This window comes from Sapajus apella, unplaced genomic scaffold (genome assembly GCF_009761245.1).
Source record: "Sapajus apella isolate SASKATOON/1434 unplaced genomic scaffold, GSC_monkey_1.0 scaffold21, whole genome shotgun sequence".
NCBI lineage: Eukaryota > Metazoa > Chordata > Mammalia > Primates > Cebidae > Sapajus > Sapajus apella.
This window is the reverse complement of record NW_022436961.1, coordinates 25,269,550-25,293,856: the sequence shown is the minus strand read 5'-3', so window position 1 is coordinate 25,293,856 and position 24,307 is coordinate 25,269,550. Positions and strand designations below refer to the sequence as shown.

The 24,307-nt window shown below is 43.2% G+C and overlaps 1 protein-coding gene across 3 annotated transcripts in view; it reads left to right on the top strand.

Annotated features, from left to right (window-relative positions):
• The window catches only part of BIN3 (bridging integrator 3), a 50,070-nt gene that overhangs the window by 865 nt on the left and 24,898 nt on the right, over positions 1-24,307 (top strand). The gene's annotated exons all lie outside the window — the stretch shown is intronic.

Genomic DNA, 24,307 nt, shown 5'->3' with positions numbered 1-24,307 from the left:
AGGCAATCCCCATTTGTTGCTCTCGATTATTTATGTTCAAAGGAAAAAACTATGACTTGCCTGCCTTACTGGGGCTTTGTTACAGGATGCTCATATGAAAGACCTTCCCTTACCGTCAGGCCCAAGGACCTGTATAGCCACAACCCTGGACCTCAGGGGATTCAACTATAATGTGTGAATAGATTGACCCCCAGAGATGTATAAGGTAAATCAGCCCATGGGCTCAGGAAACATATTTGCCACTCTGTCCTCAGAGTCTAGTGTGTTTGTTTATGCAAAGTGCATGATAACTACTTATAACAAATGAAGATATTAGAACATCCTTCAGGAAGGCTTTTGCAGTCTAACTTTTGGCCATCAGTGGAGACTGCAAGCAGCTGGTATCAGTCAGTGTGAGGGCTAGCTCTCAAGTAACACGTGAACTATCTGTCCCCTCCCCCACCTGTTTCTTAGGCCAAGCTTGATGGACAAATGTCTGACAATCACTGCCAGCACGTGGAGGGAAGCCCGAAGCAATGTCCTAATAAGCCCCAGCAGGAGCTGCTCCTTCTCCCTCCACCATTTGCTCCAGGAGGCCAATAGGGGGCTGGAGCCTTAAAAAGCTACCTTTCCTGTCTTGTTATAACCTAGTTACTGTGGGCAAAGTGGCAGTGCTTCAGTTCCCTTTCCCAGAGGAATTATGTCCTTTCAGTGTCATTCTGGGTCCCCCAGTTTTGGGATATAGATGTCCTCTTAGCTGGTGCGTCTTGAATCTTGAGTATTCTTGCCTTATTTTTCAAAGTGAAAAGCAGACAGTACAGATGCTTTATATCACTTAAATTGGCGTTTACTGAACCAATCCTCACACGCTGGGAGTAGAGCAGAAACTAATAAAGGTAAATGATTCTCTGGGTGATGTGAAGTAGATTGTTTCCAGCTGTCTCACAGAATGCTTCTGGAAAACTAGTAGCCCTTTCCTGTCAGGTTGGAGAGAATTGAAATGGACAACTAACTGTCTAACAAGAGCCGAGATTTTCATCTAGTAGCATTAATTGACCAGGACGTGCACATCTTTGTAGCTCCTTGGACTGAGAGTCAGCCAGAAGGGTGGCTTTGTCCTTAAAATCTGAGATTCCTTTCTCTTCCTTCTTAAAGGGCTTCTACGTCATCTCTTGCGTGGACCCTGACCCTCTCTCTCAAAGAGGGGAACAGCACCGGCGCCTGGGCACACAATCACACTCAGTTCCTAGCTCAATGGCTGGCAAGGAGACTGAGGCTGGGTCCTTCTGATTCACTCCCTCACTGGTTTTCCTGCCCCCAGAATGAATCCATCCATTCATGTGAAACTGGAATTCTCATTAGGGGAAGAGACCAGAGTGACGTAGAGCCATCATGGGAGGCTGATGCCCAAGGTCAGGTTCACCAAGTACATGGGCTGTGCCAAGCCATCATTAAATAAGGCCCAGGGGCACATGGCCCATGGTCTCCAGAGGGTAACCATTGTTCTGGGCTAGGCTGAGCTTTCAAAATGTCACAGTGAGAAATGTCCAATATTGATGCCCTTTGCACACTGTGGACTTTACATGAAGAGTGAGAGGCCTTTGTTCTCTGCTTCCTCTGTGCAGGCACCCCGCCCACCCCATTTGTTTAGTGGGTATCTGCTTCCTTCTTGCACTATCTACCCATCCACTCAGCCACTGCTCATACAACCATCTGCCTTTCAGTAAGGTGACCCAGTGGTCTGTCCTACTAGGAAAAAGGCATTTGATATTCACATCTCAGATCACAGATTCACTTCTTGGCCCCAAGCCAAATGCTTCTCTCTCTCCAGCTCTCTTGCTCCCCGTTTCTCTCCCTCTCTCCTGCCACCCCGCCACCACCTCTCTTTCACATTTGTCCCCCCAACTTTCTCTCCCCCCCCATTCAGCCCCTCCCTCCCTCTTTGTCTCTCCCTTTCTCTCTCTTCCCCGTCTTCCAGTGTATACTCAGGTGGCTTTATTATGGTATGAAGAGGGAATGAAGTAGAATTAAGAACAGTGAACTTAATCTAGTTTAGCTGGCTCCAGGAATTGTAGCCTCCCGGTTAACCATGCACCTTGATGATTTTAGGCTTAAACGATGAGAAAAAGGAAGTACTGGAAAAAATCTCGCTGTAACTAGGTGTCCAGTAGTTTGATGAGAAAGAAGGAAATTAGAGACAGCAGGTAAGTGTGAGTAGGAGTTAGGGTGCTGCGTTCGGGTTCTGGCTCAGTCACTCAGTGCGGCCTGGTCAAGTATTCAGCCGTTCTCTGTCTTGGTTTCTCCATCTGTAGCATGGAGTGGCTATTCCCGCTGACACTTTGCCACCTGAACCTGCTGTAAAATGAGTGGAGAGAAATTTTTCTGACCCTTCCGGGGTCTTCTGTTTGCCCTTCACACTTTAGTGTTCCTCATGCTTGATCCTTTTTGTTTCATTTCTGTTCTTACCCTTTATACCCTTGCTGTCATCCTCAGGATAGAGGCCCAACTCTGGACCAGGGCTCCTGAGGCCTTCTGGGCCTGGCTGTCCCTCTTTACTCTGTGTATGCCATCCTCCAGACTGCTCCTGCTCTCTCATGCCCCTGTGCCTCTGGATAACTGTCCCTTCTGCCTGAAGTGCTTCCCCTTCACTCTCACCCATTCCACCAGCCCAGCATCCACTCATCCTTCAAGAGCCAGGCCACGCCTCACGTCCTCTGAGGGTGTTCCCTGAATGGCCCCCCACACCCTGCCGTGCTGCAGTGGGTGCCCATCCTCTGACCTCCTCTTCTGACCTTCGTCGTCCTCTGCTCGGTGGGTCAGTTTACTTGTCTGTGAGTTCTTGAATATGGGGACTGTCTTGTGGTCATCGCAATCCCTGGCACTGTTCCTGGCAGTCAGGAAATGTTTATTAAATATATGAATGGGGCTTTCCCCCCCATTTCCTGACTTGCCTGAGCTCAGGAAAAATTTTAAGATAAAAACATGCAGAACCTACAAACCACTTCCTAAAGTGAAGAGCCTCTGAAAGTGCTATTGTTAATTGACACTAGTGGCTTCCAGGTCAGGCTGCCTCAGATTTCTCCTCCCCGCTCCTCTCTTATCCACTTCAAACTGCTTTGGTGGTTTCTTCTGTACTTCCATAATGCTTCTCCTGTAGCACTTCTGCATGCTTCTAGGTATCACAGAGATGCACCTCTCTCCCATGTCGACCCCATGAGGACAGGAGCTACATAACAGTTTCTTCATCTTTGTGTAAGCATAGTGGGTATCATGCACATAGTGGATGTCTAACAGATAATTGTTAAAGGAAATGAATGGAATGTAAAGAAAGAAGAAAAAAGGGTAAACTTCTGGGTCAAACAGCCATTATTCAGTTTTTTTCTCGGTGAAGTCTTTCTCCCTATGATTACCATTGCTCTCTCACATGTGTAGATGGCTTCTAATTTTTCAGAGGGCTTTCCCATCCTTTGTCTGTCTTTGTGCTCACGTCTGCGCAAGCAGTTCAGTCTTATTATCCCCCCGGCCACTTATTAGAATTCACTCAGCCAGTACCTGACAGAACTGGAACTAAAAGCTGTATCTCCTGAGTATTCTGTCCCCGTGATCAGGAATATTGGAAGAGTGGGGACCATTCCCAAGCTGATTGGATCATGAAGGAGTTTCATGTTGCTAGGGTGTGTTGACACTAGCAGGTTGATAGTGAATCACAGGGAGCTGTCAGTCTTCACACACAAGAGATAGAAGTCCTTGTGCCCTGCATACCTCTAGGTGTTCTGTAACAGGCTCAGCTGCTTCCACCTATGGGGCCCCTGCCTGGGACAGCCTTACCACTCATGTCCTCTGTGACTTTGGATACACCAAGCTTTTCCTCCTCACTGCAGAACATGGTAATGCCTTGAAGACAGGAGCCCCATAAAGAGTCTGTGAGATTCTGCGTGTGAGCTTGCTCCTGTTTCCGGTATTTAATGAGAGGCGAAGGATGTCTTCCAGGTTTTGGAGCAGTCAGGGAGAGTCAAGTGTCTTGATTCCCACAGCTACTAGTCAGGTGTTATACGTATTACACTCTTGAAGGAAATCTGTGGGAGTAGTCTTTAGAGTTGGCTGTTAACCTGTTAGAGTGGTTTTCCCAAACCCATTATTTTGGTGGCTAACCCATCAACTAGGGCCCAGTATAGTGTGATGCACATACATGGTGCTCAACAAATATTTGTTGATTTAATGCTTGTTAAACATTTATAACGTGCAAAGGTCTGTGCTAAATGTTGAGGGACATTTAAAAGATTTGCATGAGTCGGTCTCTGTCTTCAGCCAGTGTACAGAAAGTGCTAGGGATTCAAAAGGACAGCCGATCACTAAATGTCAGTGTGGCATCATCAAGAAAGACTTGAAGCAAGAGAGGCAATTTTAACTGAACCTTGACTTAGCAAGTATGTGCTGTTTCAGTGGGGTGCGAGAAGGATCCAGGTTAGAAGCATGGCATGAAAACGGTGTGTGGAGTTAAAGAGTGCGTCAAGAGTGTTAGTGCGGACTGTCAGGAGGCCAGCTTGGAGGTGGTAAATAGTGGTTTGGGTAGAGGCTGCGTTGGGGAGAATTGGCACTCCACCTCAGGGCCACGTTATATAGTGCTTTCAGTGCCATGCTGAGGACTTGAAATTGAGCCTAGGCTTTTGAAAATTGAAGGCTTTTGAGCAGGGAAGTGGCATGGCCAAAGCAATGATTTAGTCAGATTATTTTGGCAATGGTCTGCAGGATAACTCAGAAAGAATGAAGCCAGGGACGCTAACTTGGACAGTCGTTTCCTTTTTTTTTTTTTTCCTTTAAACAGGGTCTCACTCTTGCTCTGTTGCCCAGGCTGGAGTGCAGTGGTACAATTACAGCTCACCACAGTCTCAAATTCCTGGGCCCAAGCAATCCTCCTGCCTCAGCCTCCTGAATGGCTGGGACAATAGGTGTTAGCCACCACACCCAGAGTAGTTTCCAAAATTTTTTGACCACAACTCACAGTTAAAAATACCTTTGATAGGCCGGGCGCGGTGGCTCAAGCCTGTAATCCCAGCACTTTGGGAGGCCGAGGCGGGTGGATCACAAGGTCAAGAGATCGAGACCATCCTGGTCAACATGGTGAAACCCCGTCTCTACTAAAAATACAAAAAATTAGCTGGGCATGGTGGTGTGTGTCTGTAATCCCAGCTACTCAGGAGGCTGAGGCAGGAGAATTGCCTGAACCCAGGAGGTGGAGGTTGCGGTGAGCCGAGATCGCGCCATTGCACTCCAACCTGGGTAACATGAGTGAAACTCCGTCTCAAAAAAAAAAAAAAAAAAAAAAAAATACCTTTGATAACACAACTCACACACACACACACACTTAACACTTGAAATAAGTTTCACACAGTATGTGCACAGTGCACTCTGATATTTTCTATTCTGTTCCTGTTTGTGTTTTTTTGTTTTGTTTTTTTGAGACAGGGTCTCCCCCTGTTGCCCAGGCTGGAGTGCAGTCACACTATCTCAGCTCACTGGAACCTCCACTTCCTGGGTTGAAGGGATACTCATGCCTCAGCCTCCCACGTAACTGCAATTACAGGCATGCACCGCCACTCCTGGCTGATTTTTGTGTATTTTAGTAGAGACTGGTTTTCACTGTGTTGGCCAGGCTGGTCTCAAACTTCTGGACTCAAGTGATCCGCCCGCCTTGACCTCCCAAAGTGCTGGGATTACAAGCACGAGCTACCGCAGCCAGCCTTGTTTGTTTTTTCTTAAAGAATGACCCACCTCTATTGACTTTTTTTTTTCTTTTTTCCTTCCCAAGGTGAGTACATACGATTTTATTTATTTATTTATTTATTTATTTATTTTTTTTTTTTTTTTTTGAGACGGAGTTTCACTCATGTTACCCAGGCTGGAGTGCAATGGCGCGATCTCGGCTCACCGTAACCTCCGCCCCCTGGGTTCAGGCAATTCTCCTGCCCCAGCCTCCTGAATAGCTGGGATTACAGGCACGCGCCACCATGCCCAGCTAATGTTTTGTATTTTTAGTAGAGACGGGGTTTCACCATGTTGACCAGGATGGTCTCGATCTCTTGACCTCGTGATCCACCCACCTCGGCCTCCCAAAGTGCTGGGATTACAGGCTTGAGCCACCGCGCCTGGCCGATTTTTTAATTTCATGAGTGATTTTGATTTATGTGTACAATGGAATACTGTGTAGCAGGTTAAATGATCTTTGAGTGATAGGTGTTCTGCAAAGACCTCAGTTTGAAAACCACCTATTAAAGAATATCATTACGAATATCCAGACTATAAGCTCACACCTTTGACTCCAGCAAATGAAGACAGGGTTGCTTGTATATGTGGTTGTTTCACTGGGTTAATAAGAAATATAGAAGGGGCAGCAGTAAAGAACACTGGCTGAGTTCTTTATAAGAACTCATTCCATAGATTTGAAAACTGTTGATCACTTTCTAGAAAAGAAAACCCAAGTGAACAAAAGCTCATAGAGAGATGTTTGGTCTTATTAGTAATCAAGAAAAACAGATTATACCAACAATGAGATGCCATTTCTCAGCCATCAGACCAGCAGAAATTTTGAAGCCTCACAATGCAAGTATCTGAGGGTGAAGAACAGTAAGAACTTACATACACTGCAGAAGGGGGTGTAAATTAGAGATTTTGCAGTTGGAACAGTAGCTGTCCCTGACCCCAGAGAAACTCCCATACCTCCATACAGCAGGGGACACATGCGGGAGTATAAGCTGCATCATCACGTGCAGCTGCCCAGCCTCTGGAGAATGGGGAAATAAATCGTGATGTCTTTCCATGATGAAATGTGGGCCAGGTGCAGCAGCCCATGCCCTTTGGGAGGCCAAGGCAGGCAAATCACTTGAGGTCAGGAGTTCAAGACCAGCCTAACCAACATAGTGAAACCCTATCCCTACTAAACATATAAAATTTAGCCAGGCATGGTGGTGGACACCTGTAATCCCAGCTACTCGGAACCTCAGGCAGGACAGTCTTTGAACTGGGGAGGTGGAGATTGCAGTGAGCCAAGATTGTGCTACTGCACTCCATCCTGGGTGACAAAGTGAGACTTTGCCTCAAAAAGAAAAAAGAAATAATATGTAGTAGTTAAAATGGGTAAAATAGAGCTGTGTGTACCATTGTGGGCATATCTCAAGAATGTATTGCAGAATGTAAAAAGCTAGCTTCAGAATGATGCATTCAAATAAATAAGAATGATACATCATTCAAAGTTGTAGGCTGGGCGTGATGGCTCATGCCTATAATCCGAACACGTTGGGAGGCTGGGCAGGTGGATCACTTGAGGTCAGGAGTTCAAGACCAGCCTGGCCATCATGGTGAAACCCCATCTCTACTAAAAATACAAAAATTGGTCAGGCGCAGAGGCGCATACCTGTAATCCCAGCTACTAGGGAGGCTGAGGCAGAATCACTTGATCCCGGAAGGTGGAGGTTGCAGTGACCTGAGATTGTGCCACTGCACTCCAGCCTGGGTAATAGAGTGAGACTGCTCCTCAAAAAGGAAAAAAAAAAAAAAAAAAAAAAAAAGATACATTCAACATTGTACTGTTTATGTAAGCATTAGACCTATAAGGCAATACTGTATTTTGCATATGGACTTAATATACAACAAGTATGGGAATAATAAATACTAAAATCAGAATAGTGGTTACTCTAGGATAACAAGGAAAGAGAAGGAAATGGAATCTCAGAGGCCAGGTGAGGTGGCTCACACCTATAATCCCGCCATCATGGGAGGCCAAGGCAGGAGGATCAGTTGAGTCCAGGAGTTAAGAGACTAACCTGGGCAGCATAGTGAGACCATCTCTCCAAAAAAAAATTAAAAATTAGCCAGGGGTGGTGGTATAAGCCTGTAATCTCAGGGTGTGATACTTAGGGCGCCTCAACAGTATCTGTACTGTTGTGTTGTTTAAAGAATAATATCTAAAGCAAGCACAACTTTGTTAGAATTTGACAAAGCCAGGTGGTGGATACATGAGTATTTATTATATATTCTCTGTATTCTTTGTGTATTTACAATATTTCATATTTTTTTAATTTTTAAATCATTGCTAGGTCAGACCTCGCTTTCCGTAGCAAGAGAATGTTTGCCTCTCCCCTCCCTCTGCTGTCCACATGGGGATGATCTAGGGAGGGGCCTACAGGTCATTTTCCATCCAGCCGTCCTCCTTCTACCTCTTGCTTTCTAGGGGCCAAACTTTCAGCAGAGAAGAGGAAAAAGGTAGTGTGAGAGCTCTTTATAATTGCTAGTTGGTAAGAGACAGAACCAAAGCGAGATTAAAGATGATACCTCAGAAACTAAACAGCCAGTCTGGTGCTCTCAGAGTCTAAGCCACTGCCAGCCCATCGAGTGGAGATGAGGCCAGTGGCAGTTCCCTCTGCTTGTAGCGTCTGCAGGACAAGCCTTTCACCTCCAAGTGCAAACCCATTTTCTACCCCTTCTTATCTTACAGATTAGAAGGAGAATAAGTGATTACTTATCTGTCAGATATTAGGATCTTCTTAAGGGGCTGCAAAGAAAAAAAATCCGAGCTGCCTCTTTGAGTTGCCTATCTTCCTCTCTTAGGTGCTCCACCAGCCCCCACACTTTTGACAAAAATCCTTTCACTATGTAGGGGTAAGCTGCCACCCAAAGTTAGGCAGACTTATCACTTGGGCCTGGTGGTAGTGCATCACAGTATAGTACAGGTGCTTGCCCCCAAAACAAAAACGTAATTTCAGGTTTCCTAACCATTCTTGGTTGGGGGTGAGGATACTTATCTCTGTAACTTCTTGTAAGTCGCCCCTTCTGGACCTGGTTGGTTGTCGTCACCAAAATACCACCACCACCTTCTCAGCAAAAAGCAGACTGCTTACTGTATGTCAACATCTGTTTTAAGCATTAAACTCGTTTAACCTTCACAGCGACCCTAGATGATGAGTCGATTATTATCCTATTTTATAGACAAAGAGATGGAGACACAGGGAGGTGAGGTCACTTGTCCAGAATCTCACAGCTGGTAACAGGCAGAGCCAGGATTTGAACCCCAGCTGTCTGGCTCCAGGCCCCGATCTAGTGCACTGTCCTGTGAAGTGCCGGAGTGGACACTTCAAATAAACTGATGTATCAGCAGCGCCTGTGCAGTCTGGCAATAGTAGATGCTTAATAAATGGTCACTTTGATGAGATGATCTCCCAGCTCTTGGGTGACTTAATATTGTGTGCCTCATTCTGTCTTTACTTTTCAGAGGTCAGCCTGGGGAGCGGTGGGGAAGGAGGGATCACAGCTGAGCTGGAGGATTGTTCTGGTCCAAGTCACAAATCCGCCAAGTCACAGTCATGCCTTTTATTTTTAAACACACACATACCTCCTCGGACTGATGGCAGGTCGAGGTCAAATTCTGTGTGTTCTGGTTCGATCAAGCTAACTTGGAGAAAGGACTGAGGTGGGGCTGGAGGCTGTGGTCATAGGCACTGGAAAGGGCTGATTTCCAGCTCAGTTCATGTCCCCCTCTACTGGGGTCTCTCCCAGCCTTGCTCAGGCTGAACTTTCCTTGGCCTTTCGCATTTTGGCCAGCTGGCCCTTCAGACAGAGAGGGTGGCATCCAACCAGCAGCTGTTCTGCCGGACCTAGATGGCTCTTGATAAGCCCTGTCCCAGCTCTGGCCCTCTGTTGTTTATCTCCCACCATTAAGGTGGTGGTGGCCTTGTGGGGCCTCAGGCCAGACCAGGCAGCAACCCAAGGATAGAATAACAGAAGGCCTGGGGGAGGGGCTTGTCCTTCCAGCCTGCTGGAGCTGCTGCCTCTCGCCCACCTTCCTGCTCTTGCCGAGACAGTGACTCAGGCCCAGACCACTCCCCGGGGAGCCAGGATTTCAGCCACTATCAACCACCACCGCCTACTCTTTGCTCAGCCCTCCCTCCATTCTCACCTCCCTTGCCCCCAGAACTGTGGGTCTCTCGTCTAGCTAGAGATAGCAGAAAGATAATAGGGTGGGACAGACTGAATCGTTTCAGGGTTCTTTCCACTCCCAAGCCAGGCCTAGGCTCATTCATGTTCAGTAGGATTATGGAGGCCAAGCGAAGACCCAGGAAGCAGGTTTAGGGTTCAGCCTCTTTCCACCCTTTGTCACCAAAGTAGGGCTCTCCAAAGAAGGCAGGGACGTGAGCTCTGCTGGAGTGACCAGGGGATCCCCACCCAGCTGCCATCTGGGCCTGCCTTTTATCTCTGCCTCTGCAGAGGGGATGAGGAAACAAAAGATGGAGAAACCTAGCAAATTGAAAATGCAAAAGAGCTGTTTTTGTAAATAGACATTACACAAGAGCAGGGGCTTTTTTGGAAAGGTTCTACTGAGACAGACAGAATTAGCCAACTGGCATCATGCTACTAATAGAGATATTTACTGTTTGAAAAAGTATATTTGTAGCTTTGGAGAACATCCTGTTGACTTTTTCTTTATTATGAAAGAAAATAGAATCTTTTCCCCTCTTTGCCCTCCGTACACACAGAACTTTTTTTTTTTTTTTTTGAGGTGGGGCAATTGGGGATTGGAGAAGGGGAGGGCTGAGAAATGTTTTCTCCATTTTGTTGCTGAGACTAAAATATCTCTTCTCCTGCCCTCTGGTGCTCATATTTGTGGAATGGGAAGCAGAACCAAGCTAGGACTTCTACTCCACAGGCAGAGAGCTCAGAACTCTCTTAATTTCTTCGAGAACTCAGAGATGCCCTGGGGAGCAGCCCTGTCTTTACTGTGGGCCTCTGCTTACATCCCTGATTCCAAGGGGAGCACTGAGGCAAGTGTGAGGAGGAGGGAGGAGAGTCCCGAAGCCTAGTGGGCCTCCTGCCCTGGAGCACTGCCAACCTCGGGCTGGTGTGTCCTGGAAGTGCCGAGACCACTGCTCTCAGCCTGTGATACTGTCACTCTTGCCCCATGCCCTCCAAAGCAGCTGCTTCTCCTAAGGAAGTCCCCTGTGCCTGCAGGGGAAGAGCCACAGGGATGAAATGGGGACTCAAGGGAAGAAGAGGCACAAGAGCCTGCTGAAGTGCAGTTGTGTTGCCCTTCCCACTCTCCCTTCCTTGCCACCTTTCACCACTTCCTGCAGGAATGCTCCATTTCAGCGCAGGGAGAATCTGATCCATCAGGGCACCTGCCCAGTTTTCTGCCCATTTCTCTGACAGAGTGGGCTCACATCTGCCATTTGGCAGCCTCGGTAGAAACCCAGGAGCCTCTTCTCCTTTCATATATCCTCACAGGCTCTTTGTTTTCCCTTGACCCATCATACTCCAATAACTTGGTCAGGCTTTGCTTTCAAGGCCAAGGGCCCGCTCCATTTTTTTGCTTTCCACTGAATGTACTGCTGCTGGACCCCAGCTCTGGTGGATATTCTTTTTAGGCTTCTGTTTTGTTTTGTTTTGTTTTTTAGTTACCTAAGGATTGGTAGCCCAGAGACCATGATATTCCCTTTCTTTGTTCTTTATATAGCATTATCTAAGAGTAGTTTTCTTCAGGAACCTTAAATCAGCATGGTATTTTGCAGGGCCCTTGGGCAGTGCGCTTAAGTCATTCGTTTAATTAATCATCCAGTGCTTACTGTGTGCACAAAACTAGACTATAAGCTGCATGAGATCATAGAAGGAATCCGTCTCGTTCATCTTGATACCCCTAGAACCTAGCACAGTACTTGGAACAAAGGTGCCCCTTAATAAATATTTCCTCATTCAGTGAAAAGTTGAAAATAGCACTGTGCCTAGTACAGTACTTAGAAGGGTTACCAAGAAGCATGACATTCAGTCATTGCCCTTGAGGTGCTATGTGTCATAATCAGAAAGCAAGACGTTCACACATGAAAGTTAATTAGCCTGTACCCTTTACCAAGCAGAGTTTATTTAAGTAATGAAAGGATGGCTCAATATTAGGAAATATGTTTACACAGTTCAACACAATAATAGGTCATAGGAGAACAAACTGATCATCTAAATGCATGGTGAAAGGCATTGGTGGAATTCAAAAATCTAGTCTTTGTAAGTTTTACTGAAGGAGGAACAGAAAGATATTTTCTTACTATTAGGAACCTTCCTGGGTGAAGTCAAGAATAGCTGCCTTCATATTTGATAGTGAGGGATCAGATGTAAAGCATTCTTACCAAAGTTGGAAACATTTTTTTGTAACTTCAAGCTAATGCAATAACATAAGGCAAGAAATAGGTATAAATATTGGGAAAGAAATGATAAATTTTATCGTATTTTCATACTCTGACGGTCTACATGGAAAGCCTTATTAGTTATTTGAATTTCTTGGGCTATAAATTAAGTATGTAGATATGGTGACTGGTTTCAGAATAAATGTGCCAGGAAGATAATGTGAAAAAGAGAATCCCATTTACAACATAACCAAAAATAAAAAATTCCATGGAATGCACCTGAGACGTGTAGAGCTAAAACTTTGCATGTAGGTGTTACTTTGGGATCTTAATATTTAACAAAATAAATATAGACGATGGTTATGAAAAAAACTCCAGACCAAGAAAAATAATAATAAGGCTAGAATGAATGAAAAGAATTATGGCTGTGAATGAGCAAACCAAAAATAGGATCTTCAAAAGTTAATCTATAAATATATCGCATTTCTGGTAATAATCTTATGAATGGTTTTTAGGCATGGGAGGGGGTGAGAGCATACAGCTGATGAAATTTATCTCAGATAATTAAAACAGCCAAGAAATTACCTGAAAAAAATTTAATAAGGGATTTGCTTTGCCAAGTTGTAGGAACTTTTATACATCTAAATAAATCTGTGTTATTGTCAAAAGAGTAGATTACTCTGTATTATGGAATAATAGATGCATTTAATGCTTATAAAATAATTTTTCAAAGATAGAATGCTTTTAAAACTGTTAAAACATCTAAAGAGTCTACGCTCAAACTGTAAATGCAGCCATGATTTAAATATTTAAAAAATCACTAAAATTCACATGGAAAGGCAAGGGACTCAGAACAGTCAAAACGTTCTTGACAAAGAACAAAGCCTGAGAACTAATACTCCCCAGTCTTAATAACTACAAAGCTACAGTAATTAAGATCGTGTGGTACTGTCATAAAGATAGACATGTGGATGATGGAATAGAATTCAGAGTCCAGGCCGGGCGCGGTGGCTCAAGCCTGTAATCCCAGCACTTTGGGAGGCCGAGGCGGGTGGATCACGAGGTCAAGAGATCGAGACCATCCTGGTCAACATGGTGAAACCCTGTCTCTACTAAAAATACAAAAAAAAAATTAGCTGGGCATGGTGGCGCGTGCCTGTAATCCCAGCTACTCAGGAAGCTGAGGCAGGAGAATCGCCTGAACCCAGGAGGTGGAGATTGCGGTGAGACGAGATCGCGCCATTGCACTCCAGCCTGGGTAACAAGAGCGAAACTCTGTCCCCAAAAAAAAAAAAAAAAAAAAAGAATTCAGAGTCCAGAAATAAACCCTTACATATTTGGACAGTTGATTTTTAACAAGCATGCCAGAACAGTTCAGTGGAAAAGAAATAATCTTTTCAACAAACATTGCTGGGACAAATGGATAGCCACATGCCGAAGAATGAAGTCGGACCCCTACCTCACACCATATTTAAAAATTAACTCAAAATGGATCAGACCTAAATGTAAGAGCTAAACTATAAAACTTCTAGAAGAAAAGACAGGAATAAATCTTCATGACCTTGGATTTGTCAAATGATTCTTAGGTATGACACCAAAAGCATGAACAGCAAAAGAAAAAACAGATAAATTGGACTTCATCAAAATTTAAAACTTTTTGCTTCGAAGGACACTATTAAGAAAGTGAAGGCCGGGCGCGGTGGCTCAAGCCTGTAATCCCAGCACTTTGGGAGGCCGAGGCGGGTGGATCACGAGGTCAAGAGATCGAGACCATCCTGGTCAACATGGTGAAACCCCGTCTCTACTAAAACTACAAAAAATTAGCTGGGCATGGTGGTGCGTGCCTGTAATCCCAGCTACTCAGGAGGCTGAGGCAGGAGAATTGCCTGAACCCAGGAGGCGGAGGTTGCGGTGAGCCGAGATCGCGCCATTGCACTCCAGCCTGGGTAACATGAGTGAAACTCCGTCTCAAAAAAAAAAAAAAAAAAAAAAAAAAAGAAAGTGGAAACCCAGCTCATTGGATGAGAGAAAATATTTCTGATTATGGGGTAATACCCAGAATATACAAAGAACTCCTACAACTCAACAACAATAATAAAACAGTTTTAGAATGGGCAAGTAATTTGAAAAGATGCTTCTCCACTGCCACATGTGTTCCTATGCAACAATTTTGCATGTTCTTCACATGTACCCCAAAACCTAAAATGCAATAAAATAAATAAATGGGAAAAAAATAAATAAATAAAAAATAAAAAATAAAATAAAAATAAAAAAAAAAAAATAAAATAAATAACCAGGGGGGGGGGAAAAAAAAAGAAAAGATGCTTCTCCAGAGATATACAAATGAACACATGAAAAGATGTTCAACATCATTAGTCATTAGAGAAATGCAAATCAGAAATACTACCTCATATCTACTAGGATAGCTAAAATTGAAAAAGACTTTAGTAAGTGTCGACAAGGATGTGGAGAAGTTGGAACCCTCATATATACCACTGATGGGAATGTAAAATGATATAATTATCTTGGAAAACAGTCTGGCACATCCTCAAAGGTTAAACATAGAATGACCATATAACCCAGCAGTGTTGCTTCTAGGTATATGCCCAAGAGAAGTAAAAACATAGCCACACAAAATCTTAAACATAATGTCTGTCACAACATTCATTAATACCCAAAAAGGGGAAACAGCCCAATTGTCCATCAAATGATAAAATGATAAATGGATAAACAAAATGTAAATCCATACAGTGGACTAGTATCCAGTGATTAAAAAAATTAAAAAATGAAGTACCGATACATGCTACGACATGGATGACCTTCAAAAACATTTTGCTAAGTGAAGGAGGCCGACACAAAAGGCCACGTACAAATATAATTCTACTTCTGTGCAATGTCCAGAAAAGGCAAATCCATGGAGACAAAGCAGAGTAATGGTTGCCAGGGCTGGGAGAGGGGAGTTGTTTGCTAATAGGTGTGGGGTTTCTTTTTGGCGTGATGAAAATGTTCTAAAACTAGATAGCAGTGATTTTTGCACACTTCTGGGAATATACTAAAAACCCCAAATTGTACACTTTAAAAGGGTGAATGTTATGGTATGTTATTTAAAAATAAACCAGATTCTGAGTAAAGATGACAGATTGAATACATACATCTAATTTATCTCTCTCACAAATCCTACAAAAAGCACAGTAAAGCAATTTTTTTAAGACATAAATCCATAGTTCAGGGAGACTAGAAGAGACATCAACAACAAAATTTGGGAATTAGAGTTCAGTTACATGAGGTAACTGACTTAGTTCCAAGGAAGTCAAATCCCAAACTGACATTTGAGAAAACCGAGAGCCATCCCACCTTACATCCCAGAATTCTCAAAGATTTGGGAGTTGGTACTAAGTACCTCTAGAAGTTGGGTGAGACCAAGGGCTAAGATAACAGGGTGATTGGTTGCAAACTCTTTATGAATGGCTTAGAACCCTAACATCGCCTCCCTAACTCTGGGAGACTATCCCCACCCCATCCTAGCAGAAGAATGAAGAGCCCTCCACCCCAACCCCCACCTCCAAAGAGTTTGTACCAGGGGACACAAAGGTGAATTTAAGGTGTGAAACATAAAAGTTAAGCCTCAGCGCCCCTGACTTAAATGGACCTTTCCAAGACCCTGAAACGGACCCTAGGCATCCCTATGTTTTGGTAAACTGACACATAAAGTATTTGTATTGCATTGAGTCAGGAAAACCTCCGTCTTCATTCCTGCATTTTCTTCTTTGTCCTACCACTCATGTCAGGCAGTCTTGGGGTAGCCTAGGCTTTTTTGGGGGATGGAACTAGGGGAGGGTGAATTAGAAGTATACTGTTTTAACTGTACTTTGTAAATACATCTTTGGAAAATGTTAATAAGAAGAAATTACAAACTCCTGAGTAGGAAATCTGTGAAGGTTACCTTTTTTGGTCAATTTTAAATTTACTTAAAAACTAAGGGGAAAATTGGATTTAAAAATAATGAAACACAGAAATGATAAGGTGAGTGCTTAAACCAATAGAAATCATTCTGAAATCAAGCAAAGCATAACAAAACTTTTTCAAATTGTACCAAAAGTGAATAATCCATTAAAAGAAAGAGATCCATTTTAAATAGGGGTGATGATGGTTTGATAACTCAGTTAACGAAGAGGAGGAGGAAATCAGAGGAACACATTGATAAAACATTTAAATTTCTGATGGATTTAACATGAAAGACATAATGAAAACAAAACTCAAGATATGCCCTCCTACAAAGACATTAGTGATGAACTGGTCACTGTTATTACTTCAAAGAACATGTAAGATTAGTCACTGTACAAGAAATCTTGAAATGTGCCCTGACATCTTAGCTTATCTGCAGAGGAAACATGAGATTTTTCTAAATTTTACAACAACCCTAAAATGTATATATTACCAGTAAGCTGAAAAAAGGCTTTCTAAACCATCTAAAACAAATTTCTAGTAGAAAACAAATTTCAAACAATCATACCAGAGGAAAGATGGAATTACATTTTTTATTCTAAGAAAATGGTGCTACCAATTCTGTGTTACACGAAGAGGCAACCAAACACTAAGCAGCCCAAAGTGTAGGGAGACAAGATAGAGGTGTGTTAGGCAGATGATTAACAAAAATACTCGATTATTTTCTGACGTTTGTGTCATTTGCTAGCTTTTAAAACTTGGAATTTGTTGTGCTCTTTTCTCTGCCTGAATATTCATTTTCATGCCTATTTGTATACGTATTTGTAATTTTATATTTTTTAAATGGGGCATACAAAATTGCAAAAACTTCAAACCCACCTCTGAGAGGGCAGCAAGCACAGCTGAGGGTGGGACTGCCCTAGTGAAGTCAGGAGGATGAAGTGAATCCGAACGCACAGAGTGCCACGGCACACCCCTTCCCTTCCCCACCACATAGGCACACTTGTGCACACCCAACACACACATGCAAGCTCTTCCACTGCCAAGTTCCCAGAATGGTAGGAGATTGGAAGAATCTTCCTTAAAGAATTTTACCTGCCCAAGAGAAAAGACTAGAAAGACAGTGACATCAGGGAGTTCCCCACAAAACTGTTCAGCCAGATTGTAGATTGCCCTTCCTAGAAGATCAACGTGGTTCGTGTGCTCAGAGCTTCTTGTCAGCTCTTTTTGTTTCCCAGTCATATATGAGAGTAGGCAACCAAGAATTACCACAAATCCAAGGAAAGCACTTAGTGTGAAAAATAAAGACAAATGGGGGAAAAAAGCAACTTGGAGGAAAACTTAGACTATAAAGGGAAGAAGCAGCTTTTTAATTAAAGCCGTTGTTAAGATCCTCAGAGAGATGAGGCATCCGTGAAGTAAAAACAGGATACCATTTTAAAAGGACATCCTGAAAATTTAAAATGGCTCTTGGAAATTAAAAATCTGATAGCAAAAATGAAAAAGTGGGGAAAAAAAACTTGTTAGAAGCATTAGAAGATAAAATTTGGGCCGGGCGCGGTGGCTCAAGCCTGTAATCCCAGCACTTTGGGAGGCCGAGGCAGGTGGATCACGAGGTCAAGAGATCGAGACCATCCTGGTCAACATGGTGAAACCCCGTCTCTACTAAAAATACAAAAAAAAATTAGCTGGGCATGGTGGTACGTGCCTGTAATCCCAGCTACTCAGGAGGCTGAGGCAGGGGAATTGCCTGAACCCAGGAGGCGGAGGTTGCGGTGAGCCGAGATCGTGCCATTGCACTCCAGCCTGGGTAACGAGAGCGAAACTCCGTCTCAAAACTCCATCTCAAAAAAAAAAGAAGATAAAATTTGAGAAATGGAAATTAGAGAATCAGCCAAGGAGGGCCAACATCGAGATTGTAACGGTTTCAGAAGTAAGAAACAGAAAACAGAAGAAATCAAAATTGTTTAATCCCAGAACTGAAGATTATAAATTGGCAAATTGAAACAGTCCTATGAGTACCCAGCACAGTGGATGAAAATAGACCTACATTGTTGTGAAATTATGCAACACCAGGACAAGCATAGATTCCTATAAGGTTGCATTAAAAAAAAAACAGGTCGTATATAAAGAATAAGAATCAGAGTGGCTTCTGACTTCCCCACAGCAGCAGTATTGGGAAGTTAGAAGACAGTGAAGCAACACCTTTGAAATTCTGGCAGAAATTGTGTCCAGCCTTTAATTCTATACCCAGTCAAACTAGCGTGCAGGTAGAAGAAAAAGTTTTGAGGATATGCAAAGTCTCGAAAATGATCTCCCACATGCTTTGTTTCCACCAAAATGAGGGGTAAACCAAGAAAGAGAAGGACCAGGGGAAAAATCATGAGAGATAAGTCAAAGGAATCCCAGAAAAGTTGGTGAAGGGAGAGCTGGGTTTGAGAGCCGCACAGCCAGGGAGCAGGCAGCCAGTCCAGGTTGGAGTGAGGCAGCAGCTACAGAGCAGACTGTTCCAGAAGATGCAAGGGAGAGAACAACCGATATGATGAATGTATCAAAATTAGAGTTAGACCACAGATTGAATTGGGGATAAGTATGTAGGCAATTAAGCAAATGAAAGAAAAGTGACAGTTATCAATTTTAAGGAAAGTAAAAAAGTATATATGTTATTAATTAGGTTTTACTGCTGCATGACACATTCTCCCACAACTTAGTGGCTGAAAACAACAATAAATAGTTTCTGTTGGTCAGGAATTTGGGAGTGGCGTAGCTGGGGCTTTGACTTGGAAACTTTCATGAGTTTGTGACTCAGTACATCGGCTGGAACTGCAGTCTTCTAAAGCTTTGACTGAGGCGGAACAATCTGCTGGTTATCAAGGGCAGGAGGGAAGAAAAATCATAATATCCTCCTAGTAGTTGACTAAATAGTGAGCCAGCCAAGTTATGATGTAACTGTATTGAGAAGAAGCTGCTGCAAGTGTGGCTTCGTGAGGGAGAGATGGACACCCAGCAATATTTTGTTTAATTAAATCCTCATCTTCCGGAGTAAAAATTCAATAGCTAACATAGAGTTTTAGTGCCTAAAAACCTAACAATCTACAGGTAGCAATATAAGCATTTATCTTTAGACGTGGAAAGGTAAATACCAGAAATTCAGTTGAGTTGAAAGTGGTTGGTTCTGGCAAATGAGATTAGGGAGTCCTGGGAACGTTTTATGTAAGAAATCTTGTTGCCTTATTAGACAATGCACACTAAAACTTTTTTTTTTTTTTTTTTTTTTTTTTTTTTTTTTTTTTTGAGACGGAGTTTCGCTCTTGTTACCCAGGCTGGAGTGCAATGGCGCGATCTCGGCTCACCGCAACCTCCGCCTCCTGGGTTCAGGCAATTCTCCTGCCTCAGCCTCCTGAGTAGCTGGGATTACAGGCACACGCCACCATGCCCAGCTAATTTTTTGTATTTTTAGTAGAGACGGGGTTTCACCATGTTGACCAGGATGGTCTCGATCTCTTGACCTCGTGATCCACCCGCCTCGGCCTCCCAAAGTGCTGGGATTACAGGCTTGAGCCACCGCGCCCGGCCCACACACTATAACTTTGATACTAATAGAGTTTAGTTTAACAAAAGGAAGCCATGCAAGTAATAAAGTAAATATAGGTAAATAGTTGCAAGTTGTTGGAGTGGAGGAAGCAGGTCATCCTGTTTGATATCAAAAGAAAAAAATCACAAAAGAAAAGACATTTAGTAGATTTGATTTTGTACTAATCAAAAGCTTCTGTACATGAAACACAAACGTGTAGAAAAGTGAAAGGCAGACACTAATCCAGGGAAAAAACCCTGATACACAAACCAAAGGGTGGTTAGCAAAATGTAAACTGTTTCAATCTTTTAAAAAATGTTAACTGTTTAAATCTCTGGAGGGCAGTTTGGCAAAATGTATCAAAGCCTTGAACACTGTATACAGAATTGATCCTGTATGACTAATCCTTGGTGTGCACCAAGATTTAGCTGTTAGAGCTTTTGTTAATAATAGAAAAATTTTGAAACAGATGAAATGACCAGCAGTTAAGTGATGAGGTTATAGAAATAAAACAAGTGGTACATTTTCATTACACACCTGACCCACTCATTTTACTTCTGTAGCTCTTAAAAATGAGGAGAGTGAAAATGATACATTCTCATATAAAACCATTCTTGATATATATTTCTTTTTTAATTTAAAAGTTACACAAATATTTACACATACACATGCACACACACGTGTACACACTGAATCGGTATTACTGTCAGTTTTTTCCTTTGGGGGTGTATGTGTGTGTTGTCCTTTGTGTTTTTCTATGTCTTCCAAGTTTTTAACACTGATCAGTTGCTATTTTTTGTAGTCAAGAAAAAAACAACTTTTTTTTTTTTTTTTTTTTTTTGGTGTATTTGGAAAAAAAAAAAATACGGAAAGTGCAAAGAAGAAAACAGTAATCATATTCTCACCACCCAAAATTAGCCACTACCAACATTTGGCATATTTGCTTCAGTTTTTCTTTATGTAAATTTTAAAAATACAAATAACAACACTAAAACATTAGCCCTGGCCATCTTTTAGATACGAAATTATGGCTGGGTTTCCCCCCACCTCATCTTTTCCTCCCTCATCCCCCCTCCCCAAGTCACTCAGTCCCCTTTTATTTCTCAAGGTTTCTGCAGCGAGCATATTTTTCTTTAATAATTGTTTTAAAGTTACTGTTTCTCATGAGAATACTTTTTTCTTTTTTTGCCCACCTGCAACTGTCTTGATTGAGTTATAGAGAATACTTTTTAAGGGAATAAACTGTAATTAACTGTAGAGGGTAGAATTTTTTAAATGCTCAGTAAGTCATAGACATTTAAAAGACGGTGAGAAGTTTTCCTGGGAGCAGAGAGAGCATTCCTTGTTGGGGGGTAGCCATTTGTTCCAGTTGCCCTGGGCAGTCCAAATTGTCCAGATGACATGTACTCCAAAATGTCCCAGTTTGGGACAGGAAACCATAAAGAGTCTAGATTTGGGGGATTAATGAACAGCCACTTGGCTGAATCATGGCAGTTGTACTGAGTGAATAGGAAAGGAATTAAAGGTAAGGTTGAGACCATATTACAGAGATACACTGATTACTAATGTAAGTTCTTCCAGTGATTCGAGGGCTGGAACAGGAAATACATAAGATGCACTTGGTACATGTTGTAGTGCCAGAAAGTAAGGAAATAACACGCACATGTACATACATATGTTGTTGTGGATATGTCAGAGGGACACGGGGCCAACTGAAAAAGCTGCCAGTGGCCAAAGCTGTAACAGTTTGAGCATCAAAATAATGTATTGGATTATAGCCCAAAATATAAGATAAATATGAGTCCATACTGATACTGAATGGTTGAATAAATAAGAAATGGGGCTCTGTGTGATGGCTTCCTCCCAAGGAGTGCAGTAGGGAAAAGGGGAAGGGAGAGTAACTTTATAGTAGGAAGCTGGTGATCAAGAGTCTCACATCATCAGGGTAAGGCATGTTGACATCGTCGACCCTGAGTGTGACTTGGGGAGAATGGCTCTTCTGCTCTATGATCTTCTATCCCAAAAGCCGTAACTCCAGTCTAGTCAGAAGAAAAGCTTCAGACAGATCCAAGTTGGCATTCTATAGCGTGCCTGACCAGCACTTCTTAAAACTGGGATGGTCCTCAAAAGCAGGGAGTGATTGAGACACTGTCACAGCCAAGCAGAGCCTCAGGGCACGTAGCGACTGAAGGTGATGTAGTGACCTGGGTGGGAAGCTGGAACTGAGAAAGGACATGGGGAAAACTGAGGACATCTGAAGAAAGGATAGTCTTGACTCTCTCACTGTTGGTTCATTGATTGTGACCAGTGAACCGCACTAATATCAGGTGTTAATAAAAGGGGAAACAGGGTGGGCCGCATGCGAACTACACACTTTGTTCACAATTTTTCTTTAAAACTTTTTAAATGAAGGATTTTTTTTTAAGTGTTCTAATAGGGCTTTTGAGCAGGTGAGTTGAAAAATAATCAGAACAGTATAATAATTCTCTGTGATTTTATCTGTGGTGAAAATACAAGTAGACACCCGTTACATCTGCATGGTGTACATAAACTCTCATTGTGCCAGAGCACCCAGTTCAGCACGAACATCCTCCCCGTTCATTTCCAGACCCTAAAGAACAGTGAGCCCCTTTGAATTCCGTAGGACTTCAAGACTAGGTATTTTGATCACATACTTTATAACATATTCATGTGAAAAGAGTATTGAGCTGTGGGTAGCAGAGAGAAAACTGGGCTGGACACCAGGGGCCCTGGTTGCTTCTTCTGGTTCTCTGGTGACCCAGCAGAGTGACCCTGGGCTTGTCACTAAACCTCTCCGGATCTGCTTCCTCATCTACAAAAGGAGAGGGTTGAACTGGGGAAAAAATTTCTATGGTAACTTACAGTTCTAAAAATACTGTGCTACTAAATTAAGGTTTAGAGGGAGGCTGTAGCACCGCAAATAATGGAATCTATGTTTCTGACTTCTTGGTCCCTTGTCTGCAGTACCAAACTCCAAGAATCATTTTGAAGACCACTCTGAGACTTCTTTAGCATTCTCATCCTACTCCCCATATTCTTGGAGTGGAGATGCAGTTTGGAATTTCAGTTTTAGATGAGCTGAAGGGATTCCAACTCCATTGTTTCGCAGTTTAAGAAACTGGGCTTCAGAGAGATTGCAATTTGTTGAAATCACAAAATGAGTCGGAGGCAGAGGCCAGGTTTTCTGATATCTGGTCTAGAGCACTTTCCACTGCAGTGTACTTCCCACAGAATACGGGCTGTCTTTTGCACTGCCACCGGGACCTCATTTGCACTGTCTCCAGAATGGTCCTTGAGGGCAATTGCTCACTGTCCAAAAACTATCACGTCCGTCAGCTCTAATCAGTAAGAATGGGAAAAGTAACCAGGCTGTGGGGACAGAACACATCTCCCCATGAACTTTTCTTCTTTAGGTCTGAGAAAGGAAAACAACAATTTCATTTTTTCTTTTCCTTTTCAGTTCCAGACCTTACCTTTCCTCCCTGGTTATTATGTAGCCAGAAATTATTTATTTACAGAAGCCATGCGAATCAGCTAGCCCCCAAAGGGTTAACACTCAAATTATGGGGCTGGGTTAACAATAAACAGGATGTCCTCCAGAAATTAAATTTAAACCACTGTGACTCAGGCTGGCCCATCCCCTTTACTGGATTGCTGTCTGGGGTCATTATCGGTGGTTAATTATACCGTTGGGTTTAGCAACAGTTTGTTGGTCAGTTTGGGCCAAAGGAAAGCAGGCTCAGGGAGAAGGGGGTGTGGAGGGAAGGGTGGGACCTGGGCCTGATGGCTGGGTCTGGTGTGTTGTGGAAACGTGAGGTTTGAATGGAAGAGCCAAAAGGAGAGTGATGAGAGCTCTGAGCCATGGCTGGCTGAGAGCCCTCTGCCGGAGCTGATCCCAAGGATTCTCAACTCACTACCTGAGATCGAGCCTACCCTTTCCATAGCCATTGGGATGCACTTTCTAGCCTGGCCGCTTTTCTTCCTGGAATCGGAGAATCATAGAATGCTCAGTGCCTCAAGGAAGCTTCTAAATGACCTAGTTAATCCACTCATTTTATGGAGTAGGAAATGAAGTCCCAGTGCAGTGGTTACCTGCCGAAGGGCAGCCTCCTCCCCTCCCCTCCCCTCTCCTCCCCACCCCTAGGTTTTATTGTTGTTTGTTGGTTGATTGGTTTTTGTTTTGTTTTTTTGAGACAGAGTCTCGCTCTGTCAGCAGACTCTGAGTACTGTGGCTCGACTTTGGCTCACTGCAACCCCCACCTCCCAGGTTCAAGCGATTCTCCTGCGTAGCTGGGGTTGTAGGTGTGTATCACCACACCCAGCTAATTTTGTATTTTTAGTAGAGACAGGGCTTCCCCATGTAGGCCAGGATGGTCTTGATGTCTCGACCTCCCAAAGTGCCAGGATTACAGGCACAAGCCACCACACCCGTTGGTTGGTTTTTGAGATAGGGTCTTGCTATATCACTTAGGCTAGAGTACAGTGGTACAATTATAGCCCACTGCGGCCTCAAACTCCTTGCCCTCACCTTTTCATTGTCTTTAAATGACAGACTATCAGTAGGAAAGATGTTCTGAGGCAGAACAACCTGCATCTGACACTGTAGATGGTTGGACCTCTCTTTCTCAGA